Here is an 8,501-nt window from a genome sequence, read left to right as displayed (position 1 = left end):
AGCAGATCGCCATTAACTTTTAGCTCGAGCTTGCTAACAGTTCCACGCTTAATTTGGTACGGTTTCCCCTGAAACTAACACCCACTTATACCCCAACTCTCTTACTAGAAACAAAAAATCAGAGCAGCGGAACATGTCGACAAGGACTAGCACACATCCATAGCAGCAAACAGAGCCGACAGCTACGGAATTCGGAACTGAAAACAAAGGGTACTGGGATCGCGTCGCTTACCCGCTCCCTGCAAGCTCAAATTCCGTCGGAGATGAGAACGCAGAGCAGGTGAAGAAATCCAAATCAGGGCAGAATCGGGAGTGCTGGAGATCGAAGCCCGCGATGCAGCGGCAGCGGCAGCGGCGCCGGAGATAGAAGTCGGCGATGCGGCCGCAGCGGCAGCGGCAGCGGCGCCGGTGCAGAGAGGGATCCGGGTAGGGTAGGGTAGGGTAGGGTTAGGGCGTGGAGTTGGATGGTCTGTGGGTAGGTGGGTTCGCGGGTGGCGAGCTCAAGGCCCGACCCAAGTTCCAGATATGGTTTGGGTAGGTTCAGGGCCCGTGTATCCACTGGACCCAGGACGTTTGGGGTTAAACTAGCTCGCATCCTTGTCTCAAAAAAAAAAAGCTAGCTCGCATCCAGTCCTCATACAAAAATGGCGAGTGCTAGGCGCCGGCGTGGCAGCCCAAGTTTCGGCCGGTTGCCACACTAGCGTCCGATACAATTGTTTTTGCCCGTCCGATGTGGGGCTCGCAAAAGGATAAAAATTGAATCGCTATTCCTCCTCCATCTCCGCTCTGCCTTTCTCCTTAATCCTGCAAAACTCTCAGTGTCACCGCCGCACACTCCCCAGCACACCAGACCACCGCTTGCAGCAGGCTCCCGTCTCGAAGCCTCGCCAGCGCCGCTCGCCATTGTAGCACCATTGGTCATCCCCCAGTTGCAGCTCCCTTCCCTGGATGAAGCTTTTTCGTTGTAGCAAAAAAACATGCCGGTAGAATCTTTTTGGATTGCCGGTTGCAACAAAACAGGGCTCCAACTTCGTCGGTGCAGAGCCCACTCTGGTCGCTGTAGCAAATTCAATGGTCTGTTCCAGCTCGGGATTTTGCCGGTTCCAGCAAAATCAGTTGTTGGTTCCAGCTCGCATCAAATGCAGCGTCCCGGCAAAAATTCTTGACCACGGCAGCTCCCTCCCGCCTTGGTTCCACCGTTCCAGCATTCGTGTTGCACGGTTGTAGCACTAGCCGTTGCTAGTTCCAGCAAATCTTGATCGTGGTAGCTCCGCAGCCCCATGTTTCCAGCTTTTTTACTCGCTGGTTCCAGCTTTTCGATTCGATGGTTTGCATCGTTTTGCTCAACCGGATGCAACATCCTCGTAGCATCCTCATCGGAGAAGAGAAGATCGTGTGCGTGCCTCCCGTCGATGGTTGTTGAGGATTGAGCAGATGAAGAAAACGAGGGCAGTGGAGCACGGAAGAGAGAAGTTCAGGCGCACGGGCTGGAGGTGGAAGAAACCCGATGTGGCGTTGTGTGGACAGGAAAAAAAGAGGGGAAAGAAAGAGATAAGGTAAAAAACGGTTCGCACGAACCCACCACGCACGCGTCTCGCACGCAACAGTTCGCGTGAACAGAATACAAGGCTGCAGCACGTTGTGAGTGCCAGCGTGTCACGCGGCCGGCGTGTCGGATCTAAACGTTTCCCTACAAAAAAAGCTAGTTGTTGCTCACAAAAAGGCTAACTCGTATCCACTGATCGGATAATGAAGGTACCGTCTCTAAAAAAGGATTTTTTTAAGGGTGTTGCTAGATCTCAGTGGCACTGATACTTAATCAAATCTTAGTTAAATGACACAATGTGTAACAAAGAAAGAAATTTCTTGCACGGATCTTCACATTCTCATGAATCTAAAATCGACCGAGACTTCATTAAGTTGAGATTTAGCAATCCTTTTTTTTTAAAAAAAAGACAAAAGCTTTGCCTACGGATTTTAATTAAGAAATATATTGCTTTTCACTGTCTGTAACTACGTGTTACATTATGAATTAAACTGTAAAAACATCTTACATTTGCAGAGTTTGTACTTCAAAAAAATGTTGCTTTAAAATTTTAAGAAGAATGTTGTCTTGTTAATCATGATAAACCGGATAAAATCACCATGACAAATCAACAGTCTAACTCTCGTTGTCGGTGTAGAGTTTTTTGTTTCTTTCCTCATATCGTGTAACAGACAGACTCCCTAAAGTTATTATCTCTTTGTTTGCTCATATTTTCTTGCTTTCTTCATCAGCCCATCTCCTTGTGTATTAGCAACAACACCCCTCCCCCCTACTCTCTCTCTCTCTCTCTATTATCACTTCTCCCTCTTTTTGTTTCCATGGTACCATCCTTGCTCCACCACTCTCTTTAATTCAAATTCAAATTCAAATTCAATGTCAGAGATCAGGAGCTCTCTCATGGTATTTTTATTGAAGGGGTGAGGATGGGGGAGATTATTCAAGTGTCCCTCACACCCATATTCACTGTAATGTTTTCTTATGCAATGGTGTCCACCTCAATCTCAATCACATGCCCTAATGCATGGCAGATCTAGGAGGTGTCATGGGTGCCAGGGCGCCCCCTCTAAAAGTGTAATCTAGTTTATATTACACACTAGACACATTTTCTAATAACCGAATGCCATTTTAGGAGTAGCTGCTAGCACTACTGCAGGATGCTACTAACGCGACACTACGATCAGAGACCCTTTGAGAAACTGTGTGTGATGCAATGATCACAAACGGCGGTGTAGGAAAATCGTCGGAAATGTATAAAACGTTTGCGATAACGGATGCATCAAACACAGTTCAGGTTTTAGTTGCGTGTGCGATGAAGGGCATACGGTTCAGTTCGATTAACTGTTTGTGATGAGGAGGAACAAAAGAAACGGGCAGCCAGATGAAGGTGTGTCGATGTACAACATATGGTTCACTCGGATGAACTGTTTGTGATTAGGCAACACAAAAGAAACGGACAACCCGATCAAGATGTGTGTGATGTACAACATACGGTTCACTCGGATGAACTGTTTGTGATTAGGTAAGAGAACAGAAACAGTTCAATATAACAAGATGTGTGTGATACATGGCAATCAGGTCTGTAATCAGAAATGTGTGCGAAGACCGATAATAACGTAGACAATTGCTTCTAATAAGACGTATGTGATATGCTCTGTCTACATAACATCTATTGGCCATTGTGGGACGAGCGGTCATCCGGATACGCCATAAGAATGTGAAGAGGCATTCCTATCAGTAAGGACTAGTTGTTCCACCAGTAGCGCATATAAGAAAACTATCAAGTTAAGTGTGCTCAGGCTGGAGCAACCATCGGATGGGTGACTGGATGGGAAGTTGTGTCGATATTAAATTAGGTGATGGGATGGGTCATTCGGTCAAATGACCAAAATGCCCCATTCCCTCGGCTAATTTAACCTCGAGGTCTTTGTTTTTTATTTTTTTATTTTAACACATGTTAAAAAAGGTCTACCGCATTACTTTTTGACAATGTGCGATACGTGGCATACAGTTGATCCATCCGACCTATTTGTGATGGAATAGGCCGTGCGTATTGTGGGCAAACGCTTGCTAGTATTCAACCATTTGGGATTGATGAATTCATCACCGACGGGATCCCTAGTATGGTCCGTGTTCATCTGATCATCATCTACTTCTTGTGCTAGCTCGATGCTAAATTTCCATTAATTGATGGCGTTTTATGAACACGCCACCGTTTCCCGCCATTTCCTCATCTGTTTCCCGCCACCCTGCTATATTGCGCATAGGGGGCGCGTGACGCACGGAGGCGACAAGCGCAGTCTGTAGCACATCCACCTTTTCCAAGCATGACAACCCATCAAAGCGCTGCCTCTGCCATCAACCTCGTTGACGAGGAAAACGAGCAGGCGCCACGACCCGTCGAGGCCGAGGCGCTCCCCGGCAACGCGATGGACGACGCTGTGATGCGTGTCATCGCCAGGGTTGAGCAGACCTTTAACGCATGGCGCTTGAGCGCCGCAGATCAAGATAGGCATGTCAGCGCCGACAAACTGCAGCTCGCCGCACAACATGATCGACAGCGGGCCGCAGAGAAAGCTAGGCGCGTCCGCGCCGATAGGCCGCGGCTCGCCATGCAGCGAGACCGTTGGAGCACCGCAGAGCGAGAGGCGCGGCGCACCACACAGCAAGAGCGGATCCATCAGCGCTTGCCTGTTGTCGACACGGCGTCGCAGCTGGGTACACGTCCCGTTAGTACCCCCATTCCTCGCCAGGAGTGGGCAGAGGCCCTCGGCACCGTACTTGCACCAGATGTGTCGTACTTGCACCGGACGCCCATCGCGCCGTTTGCATGGTTGCCGCCATTCGCCTTGTCCGCGGCCCGCTGGATGCCAACGCGCTGGTCCGTAGGCTCAACCGCCTCCTTGGTCGAGGTGTCCACCTGAGCGCAGTAGAGTAATATGGCCGTTGCATCCTCGAGATGGTGATCTCCGATGAAATAGCCAACTTGGAGCTCGAGATCGCGCTCCAGATGTACCGCGAGCGTGTCGACCGCTTGGACGAACGCATGCACGAGTTCAGGCAGAGCCAAGAGCTACCCTAGGCAAGGGCTGCTGATCATGGTCTTATGGACGCGTTTTATTTTGAAAAGTTGTTTCGACGTGGATAGCTTTGTATTCACAGTAATCATAGTATTGCTTTGTTTATTGCTCTGTTTCAATGTGTGTATTCTGTTTTCCATTTTTATATGTTCTGTTTCAATGTGTGTATATACGCTTTCCATTATGTATATGTGAATGATAATAGCTGACGGTTTCCAATACAAAACCGTGTCTTATTAATGATCCCCGCCAATCACCTATCAAACCTCGCGCCGCGAGATAGAGTGCCAATCATGTGGGGGCCGGTTGTCTTGCCAGATCTTTACATTTTCTTTTTTGAACACCAGATATTTACATCGTCTAATGATTTTTTTAACTCCCACACAAGTATACAAAAATATGATTTTTCAAACCATTTAGATTAGGCGTTGCATGTAGATGTAGTTTAAATTTGAATTATGATCATTGAATGGTTAGAAAATCACTTAAATGTCTTTAAAAGGTCAAATGACCCCTGAAAATTTACAAATTTTCACATGACAGTTGTATTAGTGCATGTTAAACGTAGGAAAAATTTGAAGGCAGTAAGAGTAAGCTATCTCCCGTCCGTCAGCAAATATGCATTATTCCCTCTCGGAACCACGAACTTTCTAGTGAGTTGCTCCGGTTTGTGAGGGGTATGTGTCTAAACTTTCGTCAAACATGCCAATTTTTTTACCACATCATCTTGGTGGCACGGCATCAAATCAAGCGAGGTTTCATGTTTTTCTGATCATTTTTAATTTTTTTGAATTAAAATGCCATGTCATGCACTCCATGCATGTGCCCATGGCTTGACACCAATATGTTTGAAAATTCATTCGAATTTACTGCATATGGAATTAACCGCACACAAGCACACAAAAATATGATTTTTCAAACTGTTTGATTAGGCGTTGCATGTAGATGTAGTTCAAATTTGAATTACGGTCATTAAATGGTTAGAAAATCATTTAAATGTCTTTAAACGGTCAAATGATCCTGAAATGTACCAAATTTTCACATGATAGTTGTATTAGTGCACGTTAAACGTAGAAAAAAATTTGAAGGCCGTAAGAGGAAGCTATCTCCCGTTCGTCATCAAGCATGCATTGTTCCCTCTCAGAACCACGAACCTTCTAGCGAGTTGCTCTGGTTTATGAGGGACGTGTGTCCAAATGTTCGTCAAACATGCCAATTTGTTTACCACATCATCTTGGTGGCATGACATTACGTCAATCAAGGTTTCATGTGTTTCTCATTATTTTTCTATTTTTTGAATTAAAATGTCATGTCACTCCATGCATACGTATGCATGTGTCCATGTTGTGAGACCGATATGTTTGAAAATTCCTTCTAATTTACTGCACATGGAATTAACTCGCACACAAGTACACAGATATGATTTTTCAAACCGTTTGGTTAGGCATTGCATGTAGATGTAGTTCAAATTTAAATTACGGCCATTAAATGGTTAGAAAATCACTTACATGTTTTTGAAAGGTCAAATGACCCCTAGAATTTTCCAAAATTTCACATTACAATTGTAATAGTGCATCTTAGACGTTGAAAAAAATTCAAGGCCGTAAGAGGAAGCTATCTCCCGTTCGTCATCAAACATGCATTGTTCCCTCTCGGAACCACGAACCTTCTAGCGAGTTGCTCCAGTTTGTGAGGGGTGTGTGTCCAAACTTTCGTCAAACATGCCAATTTCCTTACCACACCATCTTGGTGACATGACATTAAATCAAGCAAGGTTTCATGTTTTTTTGATCATTTTTTTAATTTTTTGAAATTAAAATGCCATGACATGCACTCCATGCATGTGACCATGTCTTGACACCAATATGTTTGAAAATTTATTCGAATTTATTGCACATGGAATTAACGTACACAAAATATGATTTTTCAAACCGTTATGGTTAGGCGTTGCATGTAGATGTAGTTTAAATTTGAATTACGGTCATTAATGATTAGAAAATCACTTAAATATCTTTAAAAGGTCAAATGACCCTGAAATTTACCAATTTTTCACATGATAGTTCTATTAGTGCATGTTAAATGTAGGAAAAAATTTGAAGGCCGTAAGAGGAAGCTATCTCCCGTTCGTCATCAAACATGCATTGTTTTCTCTCGGAACCACGAACCTTTTAGCGAGTTGCTCCGGTATGTGAGGGGTGCGTGTCCAAACGTTCGTCAAATATGTCAATTTCTTTACCACATCATCTTGGTGTCATGACATTACATCAAACAAGGTTTCATTTGTTTCTCATTATTTTTCTATTTTCTGAATTAAAATGTCATGTCACTCCATGCATATGTATGCATGTGTCCATGTCGTGAGACCAATATGTTTGAACATTCCTTCTAATTTACTGCACATGGAATTAACTCACACAGAAGCACACATATATTATTTTTCAAAATGTTTTGATTAGGCATTGCATGTAGATGTGGTTTAAATTTGAATTACGGTCATTAAATGGTTAGAAAATTACTTAAATGTCTTTAAATGGTCAAATGACCTCTAGAATTTTCCAAAATTTCACATTACAGTTGTAGTAGTGCATGTTAAACATAGAAAAAATCAAAAGGTCGTAAGAGGACGCTATATCCCGTTCGTCATCAAACATGCATTGTTCATTCTCGGAACCACGAACCTTCTAGCGAGTTGCTCCGGTTTGTGAGGGATGTGTGTCCAAACTTTCGTCAAACATGCCAATTTTTTAACACATCATCTTGGTGGCATGACATTACATCAACCAAGGTTTTTATGTGTTTCTGATTTTTTTTGAATTAAAATGTCATGCCACTCCATGCATACGTATTCATGCATATGTGTTGTGATACAAATATGTTTGAAAATTCTTTCTAGTTTACTGCGCATGGAATTAAGTCGCACACAAGTACACAAATATGATTTTTCAAACCGTTTCGGTTACGCGTTGCATGTAGATGTAGTTCAAATTTGAATTACGGTCATTAAATGGCTAGAGAATCATTTGAATGTCTTTAAAAGGTCAAATGACCCCTAGAATTTTCAAAAATTTCACATTACAGTTATAGTAGTGCACGTTAGACGTAGAAAAAAAATTGAAGGCCGTAAGAGGAAGTTATCTCCCGTTCATTATCGAACATGTATTGTTCTCTCTCGGAACCACAAGCCTTCTAGTGAGTTGTTCCAGTTTATGAGGGGTGTGTGTCCAAACTTTGGTCAAACATGCCAATTTTTTACCACATCATCTTGGTGGCATGACATTACATCAACCAAGGTTTCATGTGTTTCTGATTATTTAAAAAAAAATTAAAATGACATGTCACTCTATGCTTAATTGTGTCATAAATGTTAGACCAATATGTTTGAAAACTCCTTCCAATTTACTGCACATAAAATTAAATCACACACAAGTACACAAAATATGAGTTTTCAAACCATTATGGTTAGCTGTTGCATGTACATGTAGTTCCAATTTCAATTACGGTCATTAAATGGCTAGAAAATCACTTAAATGTCTTAGAAGGTCAAATGACCCCTGAAATTTTCTAAAATTTGACATGACAGTTGTATTAGTACTACAAAATTTCTCGTTCATTTAAAACACCATCCTTTGGCACTTTATTCCAAATTCGTCTTTCACAGCTAATAAAAAATATCTACAACATCACACACAGTTGTTTTCTACGAACCGTTTGCGATGAAAATATCTGGGTCTATTTAAGTCTCCCTCCTTAAGCTTCGCCGGCTCGTCTGCTCTAGTGCCGGCAACCCCCAAATCCACGAATCCCGAACCCCATTCCCACACTCCCTTCTTACAAAGATGACGCCATGGAAACGCTTCGTGAAGGCCTGTACGATGGCC

At 43.3% G+C, this 8,501-nt stretch overlaps 1 protein-coding gene across 1 annotated transcript in view; it reads right to left on the bottom strand.

Annotated features, from left to right (window-relative positions):
* LOC119285105 (zinc finger BED domain-containing protein RICESLEEPER 2-like) overlaps positions 1–471 on the bottom strand; it is a 17,546-nt gene extending 17,075 nt beyond the window's left edge. Inside the window, exon 1 of the mRNA XM_037564322.1 lies at positions 233–471. The gene's annotated coding sequence lies outside the window, so the exon portion shown is untranslated. The remainder of the gene's footprint in view (positions 1–232) is intronic.
* Between the last annotated feature and the right edge of the window lie 8,030 nt (positions 472–8,501).

This window comes from Triticum dicoccoides, chromosome 4A (genome assembly GCF_002162155.2).
Source record: "Triticum dicoccoides isolate Atlit2015 ecotype Zavitan chromosome 4A, WEW_v2.0, whole genome shotgun sequence".
NCBI classification, from domain to species: Eukaryota; Viridiplantae; Streptophyta; class Magnoliopsida; order Poales; family Poaceae; genus Triticum; species Triticum dicoccoides.
Note: the sequence above shows the minus strand (reverse complement) of the source record. Positions and strands in the feature narration are given on the sequence as shown.